The sequence below is a fragment of the Mustela putorius genome, unplaced genomic scaffold, assembly GCF_011764305.1.
Source record: "Mustela putorius furo isolate JIRA1106 unplaced genomic scaffold, ASM1176430v1.1 tig00000874_pilon_pilon_pilon, whole genome shotgun sequence".
NCBI lineage: Eukaryota > Metazoa > Chordata > Mammalia > Carnivora > Mustelidae > Mustela > Mustela putorius.
Genome location: NW_025421505.1, coordinates 3,322,253 through 3,349,913, shown reverse-complemented (window position 1 = coordinate 3,349,913; position 27,661 = coordinate 3,322,253). Strand labels below are relative to the sequence as shown.

The 27,661-nt window shown below is 40.9% G+C and overlaps 1 protein-coding gene across 6 annotated transcripts in view; it reads left to right on the top strand.

Moving 5' to 3' along the window:
• The window catches only part of PLCB4 (phospholipase C beta 4), a 412,481-nt gene that overhangs the window by 15,901 nt on the left and 368,919 nt on the right, over positions 1–27,661 (top strand). For all 6 annotated transcript variants that reach the window (XM_045086008.1, XM_045086009.1, XM_045086005.1 and 3 more), the window contains one exon: positions 16,818–16,872. The gene's annotated coding sequence lies outside the window, so the exon portion shown is untranslated. The remainder of the gene's footprint in view (positions 1–16,817; positions 16,873–27,661) is intronic.

Sequence of the window (27,661 nt, the reverse complement as noted above, 5' to 3'; positions counted from 1 at the left end):
GCCCGCTTCCCGTCTGATGGAACTGTGATTCTGGCTCAGGGCAGCGACGGGCCCACTTTAAAACTACTGCGCTCCTTGGCCCCTCTGCGGCCAAGACTGTGTTACCCTGTTCTGGCCAGCAGGACATGGATGCACATCCTTGGGTGGGCTCTTCCTTCCTGATTCTTCCTTTCCTTCCTGGAGCCTGGGTGTGATGCTTAGACTTGCAGATGCCATCTTGTGGTTGTGATGGTGAGAGCACACACTGAGGGTGGCGGAACGGGAAGCAGGGGGCAGCCAGTTTCTTGATGACTTACTGGAGTGGCTTTAGCAGCTCTGATCAACTTACCTGCGAGTTTCTTGTTCACGGAGAAGGAGAGGTGACTGATTTCGTCGCTCTGATGGGTGTCGTAGACTGAATTGTGTCTCTCCACAATTCATACCTGGAAGCTCAAACCCCCGCTAACTCAGCATGTGACTATATTTGGAGATAAGGCCTTTAAAGAGCTAAGTTTAAAATGAGCCTATTCGGGCGCCTAGGTGGCTCAGTCCTTAAGCGTCTGTCTTCCCCTCAGGTCATGATGCCAACATCCCAGGACGGAGCCCCGCATCAGGCTCCCTGCTCAGCAGGAAGCCTGCTTCTCCCTCTCCTTACCACCGCCCCTGACCTGCCCCCAGCCTGTGTTCCCTTTTGCTGTCTCTCACTCTCTCTCAAAAAATAAAAAAAAATCTTAAAAAATAAATAAAAATTAGGGGCGCCTGGGTGGCTCAGTGGGTTAAGCCGCTGCCTTCGGCTCAGGTCATGATCTCAGGGTCCTGGGATCGAGTCCCGCATCGGGCTCTCTGCTCAGCAGAGAGCCTGCTTCCCTCTCTCTCTCTGCCTGCCTCTCCATCTACTTGTGATTTCTCTCTGTCAAATAAATAAATAAAATCTTAAAAAAATAAATAAATAAAAATTAAATGAGGCTCTTCTGTTGGGACTCAATCCAATCTGACCAGTGTCCATATAAGAAGAGGCAAGCCTATCCGGACGCGGGCGAGAAAGCAGGGTTATATGCGCACAGAGGAAAGGCCATGTGAGGACACACTGAGAGGGGGACATCTTCGCGCCAAGGAGACTTTCCAGAAAACATCCCCGTCGGCACCTTGATGCTGGACTCGCAGCCTGCAGAATGAGAAGGAACATACCTTCTTAGAGCCACCCAGTCTGTGGTAGTCTGTATGGCCTCCTGGCTGCCTAGGATGGGGGGTTCCCTTTATGTGTGGCTGTTTGCAGTCCGACTGACAAACAAAATAATTTCAATGATTTATTTGTTCTACTGGTTTTTTGTGTGTGAATTCTGTCCCCATGGGCCTTGTGACACTGTGCTTTGTTTACTTTAACTTCGACTGTCCTACCCCTGTACACACACAAACACACTCCTACATACACACACACTCTTTCTCTCTCTTAGCTTCCTTAGGCTGAGGTTGCCAATTCCTGTTTCCTCCTTCATAGCACAATATTTGCACATAGCAGGCACTTTATACTGTTTGTAGAATAAATTATCGACTACAAAGTACAGTCTACCCTTTCGCAACATGGGGGTTAGAGGTGCCAATTGCCTGAGCAGTCAAAAATTTGCATATAATTTTGGGTCCCAGGAAACTTTACTAATAGCGTATTGTTGACTAGAAGCCCTACTGATACCGCTGATAGCTGATGAAGACCTATTTTTATATATTAGTATTATATACTGTATTCCTTTTTTTTTTCTTTTTTTTTTTTTTTAAGGTTTTATTTATTTATTTGATGGAGATCACAAGTAGGCAGAGAGGCAGGCAGAGAGAGAGGGGGAAGCAGGCTCCCCACTGAGCAGAAAGCCGGATGCAGGGCTCCATCCCAGGACCCTGAGATCATGACCTGAGCTGAAGGTAGAGACTTAACCCACTGAGCAACCCAGGTGCCCTTATATACTGTATTCTTACACTTAAGGTAAGCTAGAAGAAATATGTTATTAAGGAAATCATCAAGAAAAAATACATTTACAGTCTTGTACTGTATCGGTTGAAAAAAAATCCACACATAAATGGACCTATGCAGTTCAAACCCTTATTGTTCAAGGGTCAACTAATGGTACTTGACAATATTTAGGAAAACAGAATGGTTGATTAGAATAATGATACAAAACATGAGTGCTTTTTTATCACTGCAAATAATAATTTTGGTATTTGAGCATATATTCTTTATTCCAAAAGGTGCTTTTGTCTTAAATTGGTTAAGTGTGCTTAACCAATTTGTTTTCTCTGAATTTTCACATCAATTTGTTGACAGGGATTTAGATATACGATATAGTGCCTGCCTCTAGTCAGTTCCTTGATTTTTTTCTGTTATGAGTTTAACATTCTTCTTTAAGGAGTCTTAGAGTTGAAACATTTCATGTTAAATGAGCTTAAATCATTTCCCATAATTAGGAACTTGAATCACTGCCTAATTTACAATTTGATAAGTAATGTGTACTTATTGAATTTCACTGCTATCAATCTAGGTCCTGGGGTAAGTAGTTTTTAAAAAAACAAAATAAAAATGGTTTTGGTCTTGCTTTCTTTGCTTTTTAACTTCTAACTGACCTTTTAAGTAGTCGAAATACTTTAAATTTTTTATTTTTTTTTTTTAAGTAGTTGGTGCTTTTTGTTTCTAATATTCTTTTGTGTGAAGAATAAATGGTGTGGCCTTTCATGAGGTACAGTAGAGTGTTTTCCTTGATTGGGTACTTTTTAGACAGTGTAGTGCTCTGTTAAATCACACAGAAATTTGACAGTGTAGTGCTCTGTTAAATCACACAGAAATTTGACAGCTGAGATATGATGTATTTTCCTGGGGATATTCTGCCCAGAACATGACATAAGTACAGTATTGAATGGGGTCAATGTAATAACATGTCTTGACTCCTTTTGGTATGTGCATGAAATTTCAGTGACTGTGAATTCATCTGAATGTATTTGAACACACTAATTTTGAGCCCTTTGGCTTTTTCAAGCAATCATAACTCATTCACATTTTTTTTTTTTAATTTATTTGACAAAGAGAAGGATAGCCAGAGAGAGAACACAAGCAGGAGGAATGGGAAAGGGAGAAACGGGCTTCCCACTGAGCAGGGAGCCCAATGTCCGGCCTGATCCCATGACTCTGGGGATAATGAGTGAGCCACCCGGGTGCCCCTCATTCACACTATTTAAATTAGATTTGTGCAGTGGCTAACACACAGTAGGCCCTTAAATGTATCCTAAAATGAATTTGTAAGATGGGGACACTGACCATATGCTGTTATAATACTTCTCTTCCTTATTTCATGGTTTTGTATGTCCTATTTTGGATTTGTATGCACTCTGCTGTTTCTAAAATTGGTAGCTAAGCAATGCATTTTTTAACATTAATTATCAAGTTTCGTCTTACTCTTAAATTTCTTGTAGTTATATGAGGCAGCACAGTGAGCAGCTATCTACCTTGCAGACACCCACTTTTCTGAGTTGAAAATATATTGACCTTGATTGTAACCTTGACATTGAGGAGCACTGACTAGACTCTGAAAACATAAAGCCCTGTATGATCGTAAATGCCTGTTCCTATAATGTCCTCAATTACACAATAAGAAGAAGCCAGAAAAATGGCCAGGATACTTGAACATTTTATATAGGGATTGGCTTTGTACAGTACAGACTTACCCACAAGAAAGAGTTCATTTTCTAAAGAATCTTTCACCAAACTGAAGGTTAGGGTTATAGTCTTGAGGCTGTGACTCTTTGGTTGTTATAATCACAATGTCCCTAGGAATGTGTGTTTCTTCCTATGAACAAAATGATATGTTTACACTTTTTTTTTTTTTTGGAGGAATGTTACAAAATGTGTCTATTACATGACTCATTTTATAGTATAAGAGGTGATTTGAATTAAATTATCATTGAAATTTTTACCCTGTCTGCTTTACTCACTTAGACCATATGACTTTATGAAGAGTCAGGCAAAACCAACAGAAGAAAAACTGATTATCTGAAACTCATTTCAATCTAGATCGAAAATGATAGATTTTTTTTTTTTTAAGATTTTATTTATTTATTTGACAGAGAGAGAGATCACAAATAGTGAGAGGCAGGCAGAGATGGGGAAGCAGGCTCTCTGCTGAACAGAGGGCCTGACACGAGGCTCGATCTCAGGACCCGGAGATCATGACCTGAGCTGGAGGCAGAGGCTTAACGCACTGAGCTACCCAGGTGCCCCCAAAAGGATAGATTTTAGAGCTGAGGATTCCACACAGAAAAATACCTTTCTAAATTATTCTCTTTACAAAGGGTAGCATCAGTGTATGGGAGGAAAGCCAGCATTTCTCAGGTGCCCAGTAAAGTTCAGGCGTTCCACCAGGTACTTTCATTTGGGCATAACGCATTGGGGAGACAGTTTAACAACCTGATTTTTGTGTGTGTGTGTGTGTGTGTGTGGTGGGGCTCTAGTTATGTCACTGACTATCCCTCAGGCAAGTTACTGACCATCTTCTTCATTTTCATTTTTTTACATCAGTCCTGTGAGTTAACGTGATAATCTCCCGGTCCTATAGAGAAAGAAACTGAGGCCGATTTAAGTAAATTTGTTTAGGGCCACAGAACTAGTGAGGCGCTCTGCTTGAATCGGAACCAAATCCTGCTCATGACCCAGCTCTCTGTCTCCCATTCCATATGGTCCCCTTTCCAAGGCTGTGGTTTTTTTGTTTTTTTTTTGTTTTGTTTTTAAAGATTTTATCTTTAAAAGATAGAGAAATCACAAATAGGCAGACAGAGGTCACAAGTAGGCAGAGAGGCGGGCAGAGAGAGAGGAGGAAGCAGGCTCCCTGCTGAGCAGAGAGCTCGATGCGCGACTCGATCCCAGGACCCCGAGATCATGACCTGAGCCGAAGGCAGAGGCTTTAACCCACTGAGCCACCCAGGCGCCCCAAGGCTGTGTTTTTGTGTCGCTATCGAGTTGATGGTTTCAACCAAGTAGGCTGGTGGTTTTCATGTTGAAGGAGATCAGATTAGAGGAACTGGCTATAAGGATCGGAAAAGGAAATTAGGAAAAGGGACTCGTAGCTGGCCATTCCCCTACCTAAGTGTCCTTGAGCAAGTCACCTGTCTCAGTTTCCTTATGTCATAAATGAAGGACTTAGGCTTCTAGAGCTTTCAGACTTTCCCTTCTTCTGACATAGGTGTGTGTTTCTCTTTAAAGTGTTTCTCTTTGTTGGGCAAGTATGGTTGATTCTTGCTTTATTACTATTATCATCATTATTATTACTATTTTTATTTTCATTCTGACAGTCTGCCATTTGACCGGAGTGTTAGTCCATTCCATTTAAAGGAACTGTCTCTATGGTTATATTCTGGAGGTAAAGTTTGTAGAGGTTTATTACATGTGCATTTTGAGTTTCTGCATCTTCTCAGTTTTCTAACTTAACCTTATGAAAAAAAATCTTGTATAGGTTGGATACTTATTAATGTAACTGGTTTGTTGAGTGGGTCACACTTATAGTGAGACACAAACAGGAAGCAGTTTTATTCTCCCCCTGCCTCGATGTTGGTTGATATTTTTGGCAGATTCCATAGCTGTTGAGTCATTGTAAAGTATTGAAACAAACTAATTTTCAAATATTAGAGAAAAACGTGTCGCAATATGAATCAAAACTTCCATTTTCTTGTCCAGTCTAGAACTTCTCCCCTTTTCCATCCTTAGGTCCGACCAGTGGCTTAGTGTTCATCAGTGAGGAAGAAAGGTCATTTCTGTTTTAATTCTCCTCTTTGTTTTTCCTTCCACCCAGCAGGGGATGGGGGTGTATCTGTCTCCTCCAGAGTTGGCAGGGGGCAGAAAGGGCATGAAGACAGTTTTACTTGGCTGGTGCTGTTTGTTTTCACGGCCAGCTCATCCTCATACACAGCATGATGTGTTTTTTTTTTAATTTTTTATTTTTTTATTTTTTCAAAGATTTTATTTATTTATTTGGCAGAGAGAAATCACAAGTAGACGGAGAGGCAGGTAGAGAGAGAGGAAGGGAAGCAGACTCCCTGCTGAGCAGAGAGCCCGATGCGGGACTCGATCCCAGGACCCTGAGATCATGACCCGAGCCGAAGGCAGCGGCTTAACCCACTGAGCCACCCAGGCGCCCATGATGTGGTTTTTTTGGGAGATTTCATGCAGGTGCTTTGACGCCATGCCATTACTGGATGAGGGCAGTGTGACTCCTGTATAATCACTCATGATCTTGGGCTCTTGTCTTCCAGTGGTCTATTACTGGAGTGTCCCTGAGCCCTTGTACAGGCAGCCTATTTGGGTGGAGGTCTTTTGGGATCTCTCAAACCTCACTACCCTCTGTGGTGTCCATTTGGTCTATAGAATTAACTCACACGTCTACAGCGTCCAACTCTGAAATGTAGCCCATTCCCTCTCTTGCCTTGCTCTGCCATTGAGCTGCAATGTCAGCCAGGCTCCTGTGCCCCAACCTCACACCCCCCCCCACAAGGCAGGCTGTGTACTTCTGCACAGAGGCAAACATCCAGCCAGGGCATAGACTATCAGCCTCCCTCCCTACCAGTAGCCCCAGGGTGCGAGGGGTTGTTGTAGGCAGTTGGTGTGAACTGATTCAGAGGGAAGGAAAGGGGAGCTCTCTTCAGTTCCTGAGAATTCTCTTTGAAGACGTGTCTTCTGCAAGTTCCTCTCACTTGTAGACTTGGGGGGTGGCTGTTGACCTCAGGACCGGTTTGGCCCCCCTGTTAGCACATCCTGTGATCATATGCAGGGAACTCATCACCTATTGTCTTTAACACTGAGACTCTAGCTGAAAATTTGAAACAGTTAAGAGACTTCCTCTTCTCCTTCTGTTTAAAAGAATTTAGAAATTATTGGCTCTTTAGCAAAATGCACAGATAAGTGTTATACTTTCAGCTACATTTATAACTTGTGAACTACCATACTTTATAATCTTCTCCCTTCACAGTAATGAGAAATACTAAGTATAAAATAAATGCTTAATGAATTTACTCATGCTGATTACAGGATATTGGTCTCTGGGGAAAGTAAGGATCAATATGATAAGAGGAATGAGGTTTCTAATCTGTAACACTCTTTGCTAATTTGGGTAAACAATCAGTCACTTAGGTGGAAAAAATATAATTCAAAACTATGGTTACCTTCTGCTTTTGTTGATGGTTTCCTTCGCTGAATAAAAGCTTTTTACTTTGATGTATTTCCAAGGGTTTATTTTTGCTTTTGTTCTTCTGTTCTGAGGGGACATATCCATAAATATGTTGCTAAGGGCAATGTTTAACAGATTACTGTCTATGTTTGCTATGGCCTTTGCTATGGCCTTTGGCCTGTTTTGGGGAGAGTATACTTTGAGTAAGATAAGCATTCATGAAGAAATGCTAATTTGATATACCAAGACTGTGTCCAATATAATCAGGAGTTTTATGGTTTCAGGCCTCATATTTAAATCTTTTAATCCATTTTGACTTTGTTTTTTTGTATGGTTTAAGAACATGGTCCAGTTTCATTCTTTGCTTGTAGCTGGCCAGTTTTCCCAACACCATTTATTGAAAAGACTGTCTTTCCCCGTTGGTTATTCTCACCTCCTTTATCGTAGATTAATTAATCACATACATGTTGGGTTTATTTCTGGGCTATTTTGTTCCATTGATCAATGTGTCTGTTTTTGTGTCAGTACCATACTGTTTTGATTACTAAGGCTTTGTACTACATCATGAAACGTGGGAGCTCTAACTTTATTCTTTCTGAAAATTGTTTTGGCTGTTCACGGTCTTTTGTGGCTCCAAACAAATTTTAGGGTTATTCTTTTCCAGTTTTGTGAAAAATGTTATCGGTCTTTTGATAGGAGTTGCATTGACTCTGTAGATTGCTTTAAGTAGTGTGGATATTTTGATATCAATTCTTCCAGTCTATGAGCATGGTATACCTTTCCATTTGCTTTTGTCATCTCCAATTTCTTTCATCAATGTCTTAGAGTTAGTTGGGCAGGTTGACCAAGGCGGATGAAACCTGAAACTTAGTTGACAGTCACCTCTTGTGGAAATCTCTAAACAGTTTAGATCATATATATATTTATATGTTTTATATATATGATATGAATGTATTATACATATGCATGTGTAATATGTGTATATTTAATGTATATGTTTATACACACACATAGGTGTATGTATTATTTATAGTCCTGATACAGCTGTCAGAGAAAGCAGTGACATATGATGGAGTTACCTCAAGTATATTTTAAGAGTTGGTAAAGAATGAATAGCATAGATAAAGGAGAAGGGTTTGGAACAAGAAACAGGTGTTTTCCTAATTTTTGGAGCAGATACAGATGAATATAAAATGCATTTGCCAGTTTATTGATTAGCTTATCTTAAAGTAAAAAATGATCTTCAAACATTTAATATGCTTTTGTACTAGAGCCTATAGGTGATGATATGATAAGTAGTCATCATAAAGATAGAGACTTAATTTTGACTGGAGCTAATTACTCATATGTTTTCAAAATATATTAACATCTATCATTTATTATATGGTAGTAGTTTATCTGAATATCAAGGTCTAAGAAGGTAGTGTCTAATGCTTAAAAAATAACCTTAGAGCTTATAAAAATAACACACGATCATGCTAAAAATATTGGAGAATAACTGAAAAGCACAAAGAAGGCGGGAAAGTGCTCTTAATCTTATCATAAACAGATAACCACTATAAGCCAGAATGAGAAACACCAGATTGCTTTTTGTTTATTGATACATTTTTTTCCCCACAAGTTATAAAAAACCAGTCCTTTCATGGTAGAGCTTCGTTTGATCTATATTTAATCAGCTCACTTACTTTTTCTGTTAAAGACTAATAAGAATTCCCTTTCATGGCAAGACTTTATATGTGGGAAGCTATACCAAGACTGTGTCCAATATAATCAGAAATCTGCTAAATATAACTTTCAAACTTTATTTGTAGAGTAGATTTTGTAATTTTCTGAGCCTTAGTCAGTTGTTAAGAATTACTTTAAGATGCAGAAAAAGAAATAAGGAAAGGGAGTTGGTGCATAAGAAAAGAGGTATTTTAAACACTTAATGTCTGTTTTTAGTTCTAACATTGGAAATGCTTACGGCAGTTAATCTAAGGTGGACCTCAATATTTCGTTTTGTAAATGGGTCAGTGTCTGATTGTGGGGTCAAATGCAAGGGGGAATATGGCCTTTGGCCTGTTTTGGGGAGAGTATACTTTGAGTAAGATAAGCATTCATGAAGAAATGCTAATTTGATAGACAGTTTGGAGTTTTAGCCAGATATTTAATAGAAGTTGTATACAGAGTTCTGCTTTAATTACTATCAGACACTGTCTTTTTTTTTTTTTAAGATTTTTATTTATTTATTTGACAAGTGAGAGATCATAAGTAGGCCAAGAGGCAGGCCAAGAGAGAGGAGGAAGCAGGCTCCCTGCTGAGCAGAGAGCCTGATGTGGGGCTGGATCCCAGGACCCTGAGATCGTGACCTGAGGCAAAGGCAGAGGCTTAACCCACTGAGCCACCCAGGTGCCCGCAGACACTCACTGTCTTTGTAAAAGTACTTCATTATCCTGTTTCTTTCGTAATGAAGCTTGTCTTTAAAATCATTAGCCTTTGATAAAGAGTGAATACTTTAAAAAATAACTTTACAGAAGAAAAGTTGTGAGTGCTGCGGAGTTATTTAATTGAGAATACTGTTTTGTTTGTTTGTTTGTTTTACCCCTGTATCGGGGAAAGAATTAAAAGGTGAGTAGCTTAAAAAAAGGAGTATGTTTATTTTTTAAAAGACAGTTCAGCCAGTATTTGGAAAAAGATTCAGTGTTAAGTTGTGTTTTTTTCCCCCAAAGATGTCTATTTGGAAAAAATTTAAAATATAGGTAATCTATAGTTATAGTAAGGGGAAGGAAAAAAATGGAAAGGTGGTTTAATTGCATAATAATTACCTCAATTCAAGGTTTTTTTTTTTTTTTTTTTAATGGGTATTGGCTAGCTGTCCTGATAGAAATCATGACTTGCAAAATGCTCCATATTGTTTGAAAATCAGTGGAAATGTTAGACTTAAATAGCAGAACAAAGGAGTTCATGTTTAGGTTAATACACTGAGGCTCGCTTTTCCATCTAGCACGTACATCATAGACTGTGCACATATTGTGTAAAAATAATTGCCAAATGTTTCGGGGGTGGTGAGTCTATTTCTTCTCCATCAGAATTTATGAAGTTGTTAAATTGGAGTCATAACAGTTTATTTCATTAAGATGTTTACTGGATAAATATTTTCACTAAATTTTCATCAACTTCAAGGAGGAATTATTTGTTCAATGAAAAGTGTTAGGTGACTGTCACAAAAGGCACCATTTTTTTTTTTTTAAGATTTTATTTATTTATTTGACAGAGAGAAATCACAAGTAGTCGGAGAGGCAGGCAGCGAGAGAGAGGGAAGCAGGCTCCCTGCTGAGCAGAGAGCCTGACGCGGGACTCGATCCCAGGATCCCGAGATCATGACCCGAGCCGAAGGCAGCAGCTCAACCCACTGAGCCACCCAGGCGCCCCACAAGGCACCATTTAAAAAAAAAAAAATTCTTTCTGCCGTAGATTTTTTTCCCCTTTTGTTTCAAGATAGTCTCTTATGTTAACTGCTTCAATGGATCTGATATGTTGTATGCATGGAAACAGTATGTTTTATTTGTAAGCCCACCTGCCAACCAGTCTCTAAGCTCTTGGGGTCACGGATCCGTAAACGGTACATGGAAAGTATGACGGACATGTGTAACCTACGTGGGTTGGGGGTGAGTAGCTGTTGATTTCTGAAACAGAAGCTGTAGACTCATGGGTTTATTTTGCATCATATAAGTACATAGTGGCTTGCTTTTAATATGCTGTAGGTATGTAGACATTCTCTTACTCCTTATAGCTTCTCTACAGCTAGAGAAGGTCACTGTCTGTGTCATGCCAAACCACGTCAGATTTCTGACATGGACAAAAGTCATTGTGCTTAAGGTTACAGTGAACCCTCACCCAGCAATTGTTTTTGAGGCCATAAATGAAAGGTTCTTGTGACTGTTACCTTGACTAATGTGTACAAGTTATAAACAATATTTTAGTAAAGGCCAAAAGGAAGCAGCAGCACCTTCCAGCAGAAAAGTGAGAGCTGACCTTTTTGGGTTTGAATACCAGCTGTGCCTTTTACTAGATACATGACCTTATGTGAGCTCCTTAGGTCTCTTTGAACTTGTCCCCATCCAAAAGGGAAGTAACCAACTGTGTGTGTGTGTGTGTGTGTGTGTAAAGATTATGAAATACTGTATGCAAAGTGCCTAACACATCGCCTGGCTTATAATAGCTACTTCTTAAGTATAGATAGTTGACAGTTTCTCTAGAAATTTGAAATTTCTCCAGACATTTGACAAATGTGTCTTGTTGGGTCAGTCTGAACAGTACATACAATTCATTGTATGGATTTGTAGAAATGATGCTTACAGATTTTTTAAAATGAGGATTGCATACTTTTCATAAACTTGGAAAAGTAATCTCTATGTTGTTTTGCCCATTCATTCATTCATTTATTCATCCATTCAGCATTTGTCAGTACTTATTACATGCCAGCTTCCCTCAGCTCTGGGAATTTATGTTTTGTCAAGAAAGAGCAATATCTAAGAGAGAAATATCTAGAATTTTAAGTTTCACTGAAGGTACCTTGTGATGGCCGTGTGGAAGCACAAAGCAGGGGCATCTGCGCCAGGACATGGGACATCCCTTAAGCCCTAAAGGTATATCCTCCTATTCTTGTTTTCTGTTTTTAGACTTGTTTTGTTTCTGGCATTGAATTGAGCCATACTTATAATTATTTCCTTTTCTTTGTCGAGACATACAGATTTTGAAGTTACTCTTCAGGTGGAAGATTTTCTATGTCTTGATCACTGGACTAGATTGCTCTCTCCTTTGGCAACCTTTTCTTTCGTATCCCTAACATCGGAGTGTGATGGTCCATAGGAGGACACCCTGTGACCTGGCAGAATGCCATGGCCTGTTGTTTGCTGATGGCTTTCCTCATGACTGCTCACCCTCAAGCTTGTTGACCTTTTAGTGGGAGGCATGCTGCCAGTGAGGGGAGACTTGTGGATGAGACAGATATAACTATGTGACCGTGTTATCGGATAGTTACGGGGAGCATCAGTCAGTGAAAGGAACAGCTTTAAGAACACAGCCAGGTCGGGGAGGTAAATCGGATCTGGTGTTAGAATATGTTCCGTTGTGAATTCTAGAAAACAGGAACTTGAACTAGCAGAGGTTTGTCCTTCCTAACATGAAATGCAAGTTTAGGAACCTAAGCAGTTTTTTTTTTTTGGCGGCGGGGGGTGTGTTACATATAGCATCTCAGCAATGCCACTGGAGAACCAGGTTCTTTCTGTCTTTCTTTGTACACCTTTTGTTTTTGAGGTTGTGAGATGTCTCTGCACCTCCCAGTAGCTATTCCCAGAAAAGAGCGAAGGAACTACGTTCATATAATGAGAACAGACCTTCTCAGAGCCCCCTCTCTTGCATCTCATCAGTCAGAACTGCATCCCGAGGCTCACCCCTAGTTGCAAGGGCGTTTGGGGGAACACACCCTTTCAACCTGGCATATGGCCACCTACAAGCAAATCAAGGTTACGCACGTTGGTTAGACAAACAGCCATGACGGCTCTATCAGAGGATTTTATTTTTGTCATTTCTAATGACCTTAGGCTCAGATTTCATGATTTGGTAGCATTCATCACCTCATGAATGCATTTATTTGGCAAATATTTATTAAATGCATACTTGAGTGCCATCCCGAATTTAATAACATATGAAAAATATCTGAGTATGGGTGTAAGCTAATGGCAGTTTCTCTTAGCTTATGTAGTAAACTGCTGGAACTGTGTTTTTCAGATTGAAAACAAGTGAATTTTGTTTAGCTGACCTCCATCACGCAACTTGTTCATAATTATTACCCATGTACTCCCTTCTCTCACCCTTGATCCTTTTGCCGACACATTTGGAAGGCTGCCTCGTAAGGCCAAGTTGTTCTGGTTTTCCCATAAAACTCCCTTTTCCAGCTTTTATGTGCTTATCCATTAAGTCAGACAAATTTCCTTTTCAGAATTTGGCATTGTTTCATTATTGGAAAGGAAACAGATTGTTTTAGGCCAGGAAAACTTGAAAAAGAAAATAGAAAACTATCAGCTACTTTAAAAAAAAAAAAAAAGAAAAAGAAAATCAAATCTCCTGTGAGGATTTAGTGTTGGTTTTGTGCTGTTCTGTTCGGAGGGAACCAAGGTTGGTTCTCGCCCCTGGTTTATCGTTGAAGAAGGCTTGGCAAAGCTTTACACACGCTCTTTCCCCAAACCATGACATAAATCCCACTTTCTAATTTATGTCCAATGTCAGATTTCCAATAGTGGTGTCTGACAGGGTCAGTAAGTCAAATTCTGAGGCTGTGAAGATGGTTTTACTTGGTATGTGACTTTCCCAGCTTATTGTGAAAGCTGGGCATTAGCCTCGTGTAACCCCTCCCAGTGTCTTTCACATTCTAGGCGAATTAGTGTTATCATCTTGAAAGTGCCCATCTTTTGCGGTCCCCCAGTGACAGATCACTCTGCTCCATACGTTAAGTGGGTTGCAGATTTGATAGTTTATACCTGCGATCCAAAGTTTGTACCAACATTTATTTATTTATTTATTAAGATGTTATTTATTTATTTGACAGAGATCACAAATAGGCAGAGAGGCAGGCAGAGAAAGAGAGGGAGAAGGAGGCTCCCCACTGAGCAGAGAGCCTGATGCAGGGCTTGATCCCAGGCCCCTGAGATCATTACCTGAGTGGAAGTCAGAGGCTTAACCCACTGAGCCACTCAGGTGCCCCACCAATATTTATTTTTTAAAGAGAGTGAGAGAGAGAGAGAGAGAGAGTGAATGCAGGGGTGAGGAGCAGAGGGAGTGGGAGAGAAAGAAACTTAAGCGGACTCTACGCTGAGCGCCCCCATGTAAGGTTCAAACTCACAGACCATGACCTGAGCTGAAACCGAGTGTGGGATGCTTAACCGTCTGAGCCACCCAGGTCCCCATCACCCTCTTTTTAAATGATCCCCTCTTTTATTTAGAAAGATTATAGTTCAGGGAATAGATCACATTGATATTAATTATAAGTCATCCATTTTCCTACTTGTAGTAATAATCAAAGGTATATTTAACAACAAACAATTTCTGACAAACATGAGAAAAGCAGTGTTTTCTGTGTTTCTATCACTTAATTTAAAGCAGATATACTTGGAATAATTTTAAAAAATGAAGTAGGTAGGTATTATTGTTATTCGGCATTTGAAGTATTGAAAATAGCTTCAAGGCCATTATCACTTCATCCATAAAACCATAACTGCAGGCTGTTCATTTTTTCTAGTGTGATGTTTAATTTTAAACTTTTTTGCTTATTTCCCTAGTTGTTTCCCCTATGTGTTGAAGGGTGTTTGGAAAACAGGAAGGCTAGGACATGTATGATCTGTGCCTTTCTCTCTCTCTGTCATATTTCCACACATAACTTTCATTGGATGACCATCTTTTAAATTTCTGTTATGGAGGGACGCCTGGGTGGCTCAGTTGGTTGGACGACTGCCTTCGGCTCAGGTCATGATCCCGGAGTCCCGGGATCGAGTCCCGCATCGGTCTCCCAGCTCCATGGGGAGTCTGCTTCTCTCTCTGACCTTCTCCTCGCTCATGTTCTCTCTCACTGTCTCTCTCTCAAATAAATAAATAAAATCTTTAAAAAAAAAAAAAAATTTCTGTTATGGAAAATTTTAAATAGAACCAAAAAGTAGAGCAGATGCTACAATGAACTTCCATGCATCCTTCATTAAACTACGACAAACTCAGTGACCACTTGTTTTATCTGTTACTTCTCCTCATCCACAACCCTGACTGGATTGTCTCAAAGCAAATCCCAGATACCTGGTTATTTCTGGATGCCCTGTAGAAACTGAAGATCTGTGAGGCGCTCCATAACTCGTGGTGACTGGGCCATAGATTGTGATTTGGCTGAGCGTGTGCGTGTTGAACCGTGTTTCCGAATTGGTCATGCATTTGTCTTGGCAAATTTTTTTTTTTTTAAAGATTTTATTTATTAATTTGACAGAGAGAAATCACAAGTAGACGGAGAGGCAGCCAGAGAGAGAGAGAGAGAGAGGGAAGCAGGCTCCCTGCTGAGCAGAGAGCCCAATGCGGGACTCGATCCCAGGACCCCGAAATCATGACCTGAGCCGAAGGCAGCGGCTTAACCCACTGAGCCACCCAGGCGCCCCTGTCTTGGCAAATTTTGGTCGTTGTCATTAGCTGAATTTACCTGCACCTATAATTTCAGAAAATAGAACGCACTGCCGTTACCCTAAATGTATGCTGTTGGCAGTATGCTGGCTCTGAATGAAGAGAAGCAGGAGAGACAGGGCCCCCGATGCCGGCTGACTCTGGGGAGTCCGTGCAGGGCGTTGTCTTAAAGGACAGAAGTTCTGGAGCTAAGTGTGACCAAGCAGGTTGTACTCGGGAAGGTGACATGTAAGTGTGGCTGGGGTGTTGGGTTCTCACGCCTTTCAGTAAGGTGTTGGGAGAATGTCTTCCTTTAAGTTTACTTTAGGGTTAGAGAGGGTTTTTATTGTCAGAAAAGAAGGTGGCAGCTGGAGAAAGCACAAGGTAATATAGGGCACCCCCCCCCATGGTGTGTGTGTGTGTGTGTGTGAGAGAGAGAGAGAGAGACAATGATTCCATTTACTCAGAGTGGCATCTCCATGAATTAATGCTCTGGTAGTCATTTCAAATTCTTGGAGCTCTTTCGGGTTAGAAATTGTGGTCATTGTTTTTCATTCTACACATCATTATCTCCGCTGGAAGTTAAATTACTTTACACATGGAATCTAACATATCAGGGTCAGAGGCACAAATACAGTCTTGGGGACAGTGTTCCAGTGGCAGTTTCAATTAGATTTGGTAGAAACACTTTATAGGCATCGATGATTAACTTATATTAAACTATAAACAGTTTACTTCCTTATTTGGGCTTGAGTATGTAAAGTTAAAATATCAGAATAACTTCATGTATGCAGACAAGTAATTTTTGAAAAGAAAAGTCACATTTAGTGTTTATCAGGGACTAGCAGGTTTCTATGTTAATTATTTATTGAAAACAATAAATGTGAAATAAAACAGGAGACATCTTCTTTTGATTTATTTTCCTTTATATATTTTTCTTGATCCAAAAGTCTTAGCCAAAAAAACCCGAGCCATAAATATGGCTTATTAGCTAGGACAATAAAAAATAAACAACAGAAGGTAACAGTTGCTTATAGTTTTGTTACCTTCTGTTACCTACTCAGGCTATTACAACTTCTTCACCTCATTTCCCCCCCGGAAAAATAGAAACAGGAGTCGAGTTTTATTCATTTACTTCATGACAAGACAGTATCGAGTATATGTCATTGGGATAGATGTGAAGTAAATGCTTCAGTTCTCATTTCGATAAATTCCTATGTATTTTGATCTGTTTCCATTTAGTTTTGTTCATTTGCTCCTTAGAAGTCAAATCATTGGAATCAAAAATCTTCGAAATATTTCATTGAGACAGAAACGAAGAAGTACTTTAAGTCTAACTTCAGAAACGTCCATTTGTTTAATATTACACATGAAGCCATGACATGAAATTAGGGCGCTATGCTCTCAAAGCTCACCTTCACTTCTTTCTGTTACCAGTTGGATAGTCTTTCTTCTTTTCCACCCCTACAGGTCAAGACGGTTACTCTACGATCCGGAATCCCGAAACGTGGTCTTTCTTAAGAAGGTAGGTGTATATGCTTTTTAGAATTAATTTCTAACGTTTTAAAAAATTTTAGCTTGAGTAAATTACAACCCGAGACTACTTAATCAAGAAGCAATTTTTATGCTGCTAATGCAAGCCATTGTGCATTGAATTAAAACCTCAGATTCAGCTTTCTAAGTTCAATACTGAATTTCCCAGTCTTTTCAAATTGTATCTATTTTGAGCGAATTGTTGATGTCTACAGCAGTCAATGCACGTTAAGTGTAGTAAGTGAATGTCTCTCATTTTAAAAACCGAGAGAGATGAATATCCACCTACCTTGGTGAAATACATTCCTCTTTTTCAGTGGGTGATTTCGTGCTTGGAAGCACAGGGAGCTGGGAAGTATGAAATGGTCTCTGGCTCAAGTTGTGTTAGCTCGTGTTTTTTTCCGAGAGATTTCTTTTTCACAGCGTGGACCATGGTGTGCCTGATACTTTGTTAGACCTTTCTCCTCTTTGAAGCCAGAATGATAATTGTCCTTAACTGCAGCATAAATAATTTACATCGTACATCTTGATACTTTGCAGCTGTAACCAAGTTGTGGGCATTCTTAGGTTTCTAGAGCTTTCTGTAATCTGTGGAGTCTCTGAGAGATTTCTAGATTTCATGGACTGATCTCTGAGTCTAGCGGTTGCTTTTGTTTTAATCCAATACCTTTACCTCTGTAACGTGAACCAACCTCAGCGGTGCTCCTGTTCTAAAAGGTGTGCTTGGGGACTTTGATTCTGAGGAGAGCGGTGGGTCCCAACAGGTCCTTGGACCCATGAGTGTTATGGTGGGGCCTGATGAGGCTGTCACGGCAAACCACAACATCTCAGAGATTTGGGGATGTTTCAGGATCACACAGGTCACACACCTGACATTCCTCTTCTATTTTCCTTTCTGTTTCCTGCCAAATTGTAAGATTTTAGCTGTTGGGTCATTTCTGGGCAAAGAGGTTATAGTGTAGAAACATTCTTCCCCACTTTGGAATCAAGATTTTTTTTCGAAGATTTTACTTTGAGAGAGAGAGAGCGAGAGAGAGAGAGAGAGAGCGAGAGAACGCACACATGAACAGGGGGTAGGGGTAGAGGGAGAGGGAGAACAGACTCTCTGTTGTGGGACTCCATGCCACCACCCTGGGATCGTGACCTGAGCTGAAGGCAGATACTTTACTGACTGAGCCACCAGGCGCCCCTATAATCAAGACTTTTAATATCAATGGGGTCTTTCCTCATTCTTCCATCTGTTTCACAAAAGTGACTTTTCACCTCGAGCTTCAAATGAACTTGTCCGGAACATGGCCAGCTCCAGCCTGGGAACCACTCCGTAAATGCTTACTTTAATTTTTTTCCTCACATGAATTCTTCTTCAGATTTTGGCTTTCAAATTGACACAGAGAAACAAGTGAATCCCAGGCAGTGAGCGTACTTTCTGACAAAGCGATGATAGGGAGAGCGCTGAACAACATCCTGTTATCTGTTGAGTAATAACAATACACTTTTTAAAAAAAATCCAGAGTGTTAGACCTTGGTCTTCTTTGATGTCAGCGTGGTAACCGGCCTTAACTAGAGCATAAATAATCTACATTATATGTCTTCTACCAGCTAGACCCTGAAAAAATTTGACTACCCAGTGTTAGGAAGGTTGCTCGTTCTCATTTCTCCAATACGAGTCCAAAGCCCCTGTTGGGAACCATGACCCTCAGGTGTGGAACACATCGTCACGGGTCTGCTGGCCGCTCAGAAGGATGCGTCTTTAGAAGTGGGCTCCTAACCTGTGTGGTTCACAGAGCCCAGGAGGCTGTGGGATATTATAAGACCTGCTGGAATCCATGCTTGTATCAAGGATTGCTGACATATTAAATTGAGTCTGTCTCTGCTGTTTATGTGTATTTGACCATTCGGTATAGCTGCTCCTGTTACAAGGAAATACATAGGAATATAAAGTTTTTATTGACTTCAGAGGAGCTTTTTGTTATAATGGATTTTTTTTTTCTTTCTTTTAAGATTTTATTTGTTTATTTGACAGAGAGACAGTGAGAGAGAGAGAGAGAACACAAGTAGGGGGAGCAGCAGAGGGAGTCTCAGGCTTCCCGCTGAGCAGAGAGCCCAATGCGGGGCTCGATTCCAGGACCCTGGGATCATGACCTGAGTCTAAGGCAGATGCTTAACGACTGAGCCACCCAGATGCCCCTGTAATGGATTTTCTTAATACGAGTTCAAGCACCACTACTATAAATGGTTAATAACTTGTTTTGACATTAAAAATGGGATACCAGGGGCGCCTGGGTGGCTCAGTTGGTTAACCATCTGCTTTTGGCTCAGGTCATGATTCCAGGGTTCTGGGATGGAGCCCCACATTGGGCTCCCTGCTCAGCTGGAAGCCTGCTTCTCCGTCTCCCTCTGCCCCTGCTGTCTCTCATGTACTCTCTCTCTAATAAATAAATAAAATCTTTTAACAAAAATGGGTCACCATAATCAGAGACAGTGAGAACTGTTGTTTTAGGATATAGTGAAGATATCTAAATCAGGTTAGGATTGAGCCCAGGATTTAACCACAACAGAGCCAGAATGTTCTTCAATAGTTATGGGAAAGAAATACTTTTTTTTTTTTTTAAATATTAGATCAGTTGACTTGGGGCAATGGATTTGTTAGACTCCACAAGGCTGGCTTACACTTTCTAGCCCCATAGACAGAAGCCACGTGTTGCTGTTTAAACCTAAATTTTAATTGGGAAAATTAAAAATTGAGTTCATTCTTCACAGTAGCCATGGTTCAGGTGCTTAATGGCCATGTGCAGCAAGAGGCTATATCCTGGACAGCACATAGATAGAACATTTCCATCATCAAAGAAAGTGGTTTTTTGTTTTGTTTTGTTTTGTTGTTAATTTGACAGAGAGAGAGAGATCACAAGTAGGCAGAGAGGCAGGCAGAGAGAGAGGGGGGAAGCAGACTCCCTGCTGAGCAGAGAGCCCAATGCCCGGCTTCCATCCCAGGACCCTGAGATCATGACCTGAGCTGAAGGTAGAGGCTTAACCCACTGAGCCACCCAGACAGTTTTTTAAGACAAAGAAAGTTTTTTAGACAGTGATGGCTATGATTATCTATACTTTTAGTAGCTTTGCCCCTGGCATTGGATGGAGAAGACAGAGCCTGGTTTGCCCCATAGAATCATAGGGAACTTTATGGACACGAATTCCCTAGAGCATGAGTGAAAAAGAAAACTGTTTTCCCCATCATCTTTTTCCAGTTCTCCTTCTCATGGCAGCCCCCGTCCTGTTACAGGTGGCAGGGATCTGCATGCATTTGATTCGTTAACATTTTATTGTGTCTTTGGTAGACCTTTGTCACCATTTGGGCTGCCGGCCTTCTGAATCCTTTTCCTAAATTTGGGGGAATCCATGATTGTGTGAAGCTGGGTGGGTAAGAGGACCCTGTTCCTCTTCATTTCCCAAAGAGAAACCCCCACATTTGTGTTTTTCCTGACTTGTGCCTGTGGGCAGGGGCACAGGAAGTTCTGGCAAGCATGGGACTGGGCTTGGGAGGGATAACTCAGAAGGGCAGAAGGTGCTTCAGAATTCTGCCCATCACTACTTCAGGGAGCGGCATTTTTGACTGTGGACAGAGCCCCCTGCAGTGACCGGGGCCTGTGGCTTTGGGGACAGGTGGTTCGGCTGTGGCAAACAAAGGAGAAATAACTGAGGAAAACAACTTTTCTGTATATGTAAGTATGGGAGAGTAGCTTCACCTTTTCTAACTGACATCCTCCTCCACATGGAATCATGGTAACAGGATAACAAAAGAACATCAAGAGAACCAGAAATCAGCGATTCCTTAAATTAACCAGCACCCAAGTAAGATATTCTGATATTCTTTCATGGAAAGAAATACTTTCATTATTGGTACATGGAAGACTGCATATATAGGAATTATGAACACCCTCCTTTGGATTAGTAGAGAGATAACTCTTTTTATCTATTTTAATTTTTTTTGATAGAGACTGGTATTTATAATTCTGTTTCTTACTAAGAACCTACTCAAAGCCATTGCCTGTGAAAAATCGCAGCAGTTTTGGTTCTTGCCACCTGGATCGATTGGCCTGTTTAATTTGTTTTCCAGAATGAGTAGACTGTGGCGCTTGTTGTACATTGTGCTTGAGCCTGTAGTCTGTTCTTCCATGTGCTGCTTCCCCATTTTGATGCACACAGCAGCTGTGGGACCCATCTGTGTCATCACGTGTGTCTGATTTGGGGCAAGGCTTCTAAGAAGCCCCATGCTCTATCTTCCTCTTCCTTTGCTTGGATCTAGATGACCATGAACCATAGTGGATGTTGGGGAGACAGGATTGAAGAAACTGTCTACATGGCCACGTGAAGGAGGGATCTTTCCCAACCGGGAACACCCACATATTCTTCAATAGAAAATTGTTTTGGGGTCTTTTTTTTTTTTTAAGTTTTTATATATGTAAGTGATCTGGATATCCAATGTGGGGCTCGAACTCATGATCCCGAATCATGCCCTTCCAACCGAACCAGCCAGATGTCCCTTGAATAGAACATCAATGCCAATATTTGCAGTTTTTCTCAGTAATAATTCTATGCAATAGAAGTGGGAGCGTAAGTTACATGAACATGAGAGAGAGGGAGAGAGAAAAGTTAACTTCTGTTGTGTTGAGGCTTTATGTATTTTTGAATCCATTTGTTGCAAAAGCTGATATTACTCATGTACACCCTCATCCAGCACATAAATCTCATCATTTCTTCTAATCAGTGATTGACATTCCGTTTTTAGTTACCTTTTATCTGGAACCTACCTCTCTACTGTTAGCATGGGTTCTATACGTAGTCACAATGAGGCTGTGGAAGCAGCTAGGAAGGTATTTCCCTCATCGCCTCATCCTGCTCAGAGGGAGACCCCAGAGCTAGAGGGGCATCCGATGCCTCCTTTGAGGAACAAGTTTGCCAGATTTGTAAAATGTAGATGCAGCATTTTGAGTGACTTCTTGGTCATGAAGTTTGTGGTGCCTGAGGATCTAAGTTCCGTGACTAATTTTAGATTCATAAATGTGTAGAAAATCTTTGATAGTCTTATTAGAAGGCATTTTCGGGGCTGAAGGGTTTCATGTCGGCTGTCTAGAAGGGTACAATGCAATTATCTTAGATTTAAACACTGGAAGAAAGCATGTGATATTCATTCAGAAGTCTCAAATGTGGTGGTTCAGGAGATGATCCATTTTATGTCATGCATCATGTGTGAATGGCTGATTGTTAGAGATGAGGTATTAGGGGCTTAATGTTTTGACTTTAGAGTTTACTATGTATTAGTAATAACATTTTACTCTTCTAAAATGTGGAAGTAGCAACCGTACGCTTGTGAGATTATTCATAGAGGTTTTATGCATGCTAATATGTTTGAAATGTTTTGAGTCCTTTGGGGGAAAAGTGCTCAATAAACACAAATAACTACTCATATTAGCGGTTCATTTCTTTTGACTTAGTACACGGCCATCTTTTTCTCTTAATAATGTCAGAGCATCTGAGTAATGGTATGTCATAGCTTGAACAAAATAGAAGACATTTTTAGTCTCAGCACAGTGTAACCCGTGACAGATGATTTAATCTCTCCTGCTATATTCTTTACTGTTTAAAGGCGTTATTTGGCAAGATTGTGTTGAATAAAGTAAAAAGTTTGCACAAAGAGCCAGGAGGCTGTAATTCCTACCTCAATTATGAAGGTGATAATATTTAAGTCTAAGACATTTCTTATAGGAACCCCACAAACTCAACCCTATTGCTTCTACTCTTCATCTTCTTCTTTTTTTTTTTTTTAAAGATTTTATTTATTTATTTGAAAGACAGAGATTACAAGTAGGCAGAGAGGCAGGCAGAGAGAGAGGGGGAAGCATGCTCCCAGCTGAGCAGAGAGTTCGATGTGGGGCTCGATCCCAGGACCCTGAGATCATGGTCTGAGCCGAAGGCAGAGGCTCAAACCACTGAGTCACCCAGGTGCCCCGCTTCTACTCTTCTTAAAGTGTGCTTCCCCACCCACTGTATTTTCGAACACAGCAGTGCATACTTTATACCATAGTATGGAGTGTATCTCAAATTTCTTGGTCTTAGAGCCTTCTATACTCTTTTTTTTTTTTTTATGATTTTATTTATTTATTTGACAGACAGAGATCACAAGCAGGCAGAGAGGCAGGCAGAGGGAGAGGGGGAAGCAGGCTCCCCGCTGAGCAGAGAGCCAGATGCGGGACTCCATCCCAGAACCCTGAGATCATGACCTGAGCCGAAGGCAGAGGCTTAACCCACTGAGCCACCCAGGTGACCCAGAACCTTTTATACTCTTAAAAATTCAGAGTGTCTCAAATGGCTTAACATTATGTGGCTTCTGTTGTGAATATTTGCCATATGAGGAAGGAAATGGGGACACTTAAAAGTATCTAGAATTAATTCATTTCAAGTAAGTAATGAACCCATTCTATATTAACATAAAAAACTGTTTTCAAATGAAAAATGACTCTGTTTTTCTAAAAAAAGGTAAGTTTGGGAAGAAGAGTGGCACTGTTAGATTTTTTTGCACATGTCTAATTTCTAGCTTCATGGAAGATATCTGGATTCTCTTGTTTGCTCCTGCAGTCAGTCAGCTGAGATTTCAAACCTGGTAAGTCCTCTGTGAATCTCCAACTTGTGAGGGAATGACAGTGAAAAAAGGCAAATCATGTCTTAATATCCTTATGAAAATCATTTGGATCTCCTGGCCCCCCTAAAGTGGTGCTAGGCACCATACTTTGAGAACACCTGTTCTGTGCTAGAGCCCTAAAGCCTGTCTTTTTAGAGTATCTCCAGTTTTGTCATCTGTTTGTACCAGAAACATCCCCATCCAGTGAGTGTGGTTATGGTAAGAAAGCAAAGATGAGAGGAAAAATAGCATGACTTATTAAAAACACTCTTAGCCACTTTGGAGAACAGTGTGGAGATTCCTCAAGAAATTAAAAATAGAGCTTCCCTATGACCCTGCAATTTCACTACTGGGTATTTACCCCAAAGATACAGATGTAGTGAAAAGAAGGGCCATCTGTACCCCAATGTTTTTAGCAGCAATGGCCACAGTCGCCAAACTGTGGAAAGAACCAAGATGCCCTTCAATGGACGAATGGATAAGAAGATGTGGTCCGTATACACTATGGAGTATTATGCCTCCATCAGAAAGGACGAATACCCAACTGTTGTAGCAACATGGACGGGACTGGAAGAGATTATGCTGAGTGAAATAAGTCAAGCAGAGAGAGTCAGTTATCATATGGTTTCACTTATTTGTGGAGCATAACAAATATCATGGAGGACATGGGGAGTTAGAGAGGAGAAGGGAGTTGGGGGAAATTGGAAGGGGAGGTGAACCATGAGAGACTGTGGACTCTGAGAAACAACCTGAGGGTTTTGAAGGGGCGGGGGGTGGGAGGTTGGGGGAACCAGGTGGTGGGTATTAGAGAGGGCATGGATTGTATGGAGCACTGGGTGTGGTGCAAAAACAAGGAATACTGTTATGCTGAAAAAAAAAGCAAAAAACAAAAAAAAACCCTCTCTTTTGGTTCCATGTACAGAAAGCTGCAACACCTAACAACCTGAATGGAAGTATTTGAAATGTCAGTGCGTGTCTCTACCTTTATCTTTCCAGCAGAGAGACGTTCGGAAGTACTGGTAATTAGGATTACGATCTTTTACATCTGTGATGAGATAGTGGGCTGTTCTCAAATGTTAATAAGTGGATTCATCAGACACGATGACTTCCCTTATAAGACATCAGTGCCATACCACAAGCAGTGATTGTTTAATTATTTATTGTAGTGACTTATCATTTATATTATGTTGTTTATTATAGTAAGTGTTTCTTGCCTGTGTGCCTGTAGGTTGGCTGGGATCTGAATGACCTAAGCTATGTTCCCCGGGGCTTGGTTCCAAGCTGTAGGTTGGGTTCACAGTTGCTCCTGAGCCTCCCTCCTGAGACTTGCACAAGCCACGTTCCTCTGTCATGGCGGAAGTGTAAAGACCACGCAGAAACTTGTAGTGTCTCTGAAGGCCTGTGTTTGGAGGTGACCCACCATCACTTCAAACTCACATGCCATTGATAAAACAAACTGCATGGCCAAAGCTTAATATCAATGTGGCAGGAAAGCATATTCTTGCAGTGGAGAGAGGGTGGGGGTAGATAGGGAGAGGAAAGAGCTAACTGTTGGCTTTAACGTATTCTGATTCACCACAATGTGCAATTCTAAAATATTAGTAAATAACCCTTTCTACCTGGCTATTTCTTAATCAGAAAAATAACTCAGGGAACAAATTTCAATTTTTTTAAAAAGATTTTATTTATTTATTTGACAGAGAGAGAAAGAAATCACAAGTAGGGAGAGAGGCAGGCAGTGAGAGATGGGGAAGCCGGCTCCCCCCCACCCCCGGCAGAAAGCCTGATGTGGGGCTCGATCCCAGACTCTGAGATCATGACCGGAGCCAAAGGCAGAGGCTTAAACCACTGAGCTACCCAGGTGCCCCACAAATTTTAATTTTAATTTTAGGCTGCCATCGTCCCATGGATTGTGTCTTCAAAGTAGCGCTGGCATCTGGCACTTGCCTTCTTCTCAATGGTCACTTCTCCAGTTCTTTGTGTTATTGATCTGAACTGTCGCAAGAGCCTCTAAATTCGTCTCAATCCTAGTTACGGTTGCTGTGCAACCAAACATCCAAAACTAAGTGCTTCAAAGGACAGCAAAAAGACTCAACCTTGAGTCTGCTGTTAGGGCAGGGTTCCGCAGAGAGAGCTTGACTCTGCTCCCTACCGCATCTGCTGGGGTATTTTGCTGGGTGCTGGGACATCCACTTTTGCCATGATTCACTCACATGCCTGGCCAGAGGAGCTAGCTGGCTGTCGACTGGGAACTAAGGACCAGGAGCCTCAGGTTATCTCCATGTGGGCTTTCCATGGATTACCTGGGCTTCCTTATAGCATCGTGGCTAAGTTGTAAGTGTGAGTGTCCCAGGAAATAGGATGTGAAAAGTGTCATTTTCCTTTTTTCGGTAAGTTTTTATTGAAGTTCTAGTTAGTTAACCTACAGTGCAATATTAATTTCAGGTTTGTCATATAGTGTGATTCAACACTTCTGTACAAAACATTCCAAGTGTACTTACCACAGGTGCCCTTTTAATCCCTGTCACCTATTTCCCCCACACCCCCACCTGCCTCCCCTCTGGTGACCATCAGTTTGTTCTCTATCGTTAAGAATCAGTTTCTTGGTTTGCTTCTCTCTTTTTTACCCCCTTTGCTTATTTATTTATTTATTTACTTACTTACTTATTTTTAAAATTCCACATATGAGTGAAATCATATGGGATTTGTCTTTCTCTAACTTATTTCACATAGCATCATACTCTAGCTCCATCCATGTCATTGCAAATGGTAAGAATCCATTCTTTTTTCTGGCTGAGTAATACTCGTGTGTGTGTGTGTGTGTGTGTATACGCATACCACATCTTTATGCATTCATCAGTTGATGGTCATCTGGGCTGTTCCCATGATTTGGCTATTGTTGATAATGCTGCTATAAACATCAGGGTGTATGTATCCCTTGGGATTAACATTTTTCTTTCCTTTGGGTAAATACCTCCTAGTGTGATTGCTGGATCATAGGGCAGTTCTATTTGTAACTTTTTGAGGAACCTCCTTGCTGTTCTCCAGGGTGGCTTCACCAGTTTGCATTCCCACCAATAGTGCATGAATAGTGCACTAGTGCAAGAGTGCACTAGAAAAGTGTCAAGTTTCTTAAGGTTTGGCCTTGAGAAGGGACCCAGCATAACCTCTGTTGGATTGTATCAGTCGAGCTGTTACAAAGTCCACTTTCAAGGGGAGGGGACATAGACCCCACCTCTCAAGGAGAGGCTTGTCAAAGACATCTGGGCCCATGTTTTTAAAAAAAAAAAAAAAAATGGTGGTTTTCTCTGCCTCAGTTCTTCCCCCAGCAAATCACCCCATGTTTGCATCCTGCCTCCAGATTCGTCTTCCTAAAGCATAGCTCTGTTCATGCCGTAGCACACCAATGTCTACCAAGTAAGAAGTAAATTAATCTTGCATTCAGAATGATCCATTTATCACCCTTTAGCGTTCCCTGATGTTCCAGCCAAACTCTGGGCTTTTTCTCCTTTTGCCTTTGATCATGTACCTTTCCCCCCCTCTTTCTAGAATATTATCCCTCTGATCTTTTCACATCCTGACATTCTGTGCTTAAAATAAATGCTACCTTCTCACAAAGGTTTCCTTGAGCTCTCCATTATTCTGCAGTGTGTCCTTGCACATTCTCCCATAGTACTGTCCTTTTTTTTTTTAAGATTTTATGTATTTATTAAGTAGTAATAAATACATAAAAGTAGGCAGGACGGCTGGGAGAGAGAGGGGGCAAGTGGGCTCCCCGCTGAGCAGAGGGCCTGATGTGGGGCTCGATCCCAGGATCCTGAGATCATGACCTGAGTGGAAGGCAGAGGCTTAACCCACTGAGCCACCCAGGTGCCCCTCTCATAGTACTTTTTAACTGTGCCTTTTTAGAGATCCTTCAATTGCTATCTTATGCAAGAATAAGTGGGTATGTGTTTTATATACTCTAGCAGATTTTATGTTCCTCAGAGGGGCTTTATATTTTTATGTAATATTAATCTTCAACTGCACCAGTATTTTGAGATTTATATCACAGTGCTTGCTTTTTTTTAAAATGAATGAATCGAGAGTATGAATGGAATTACAG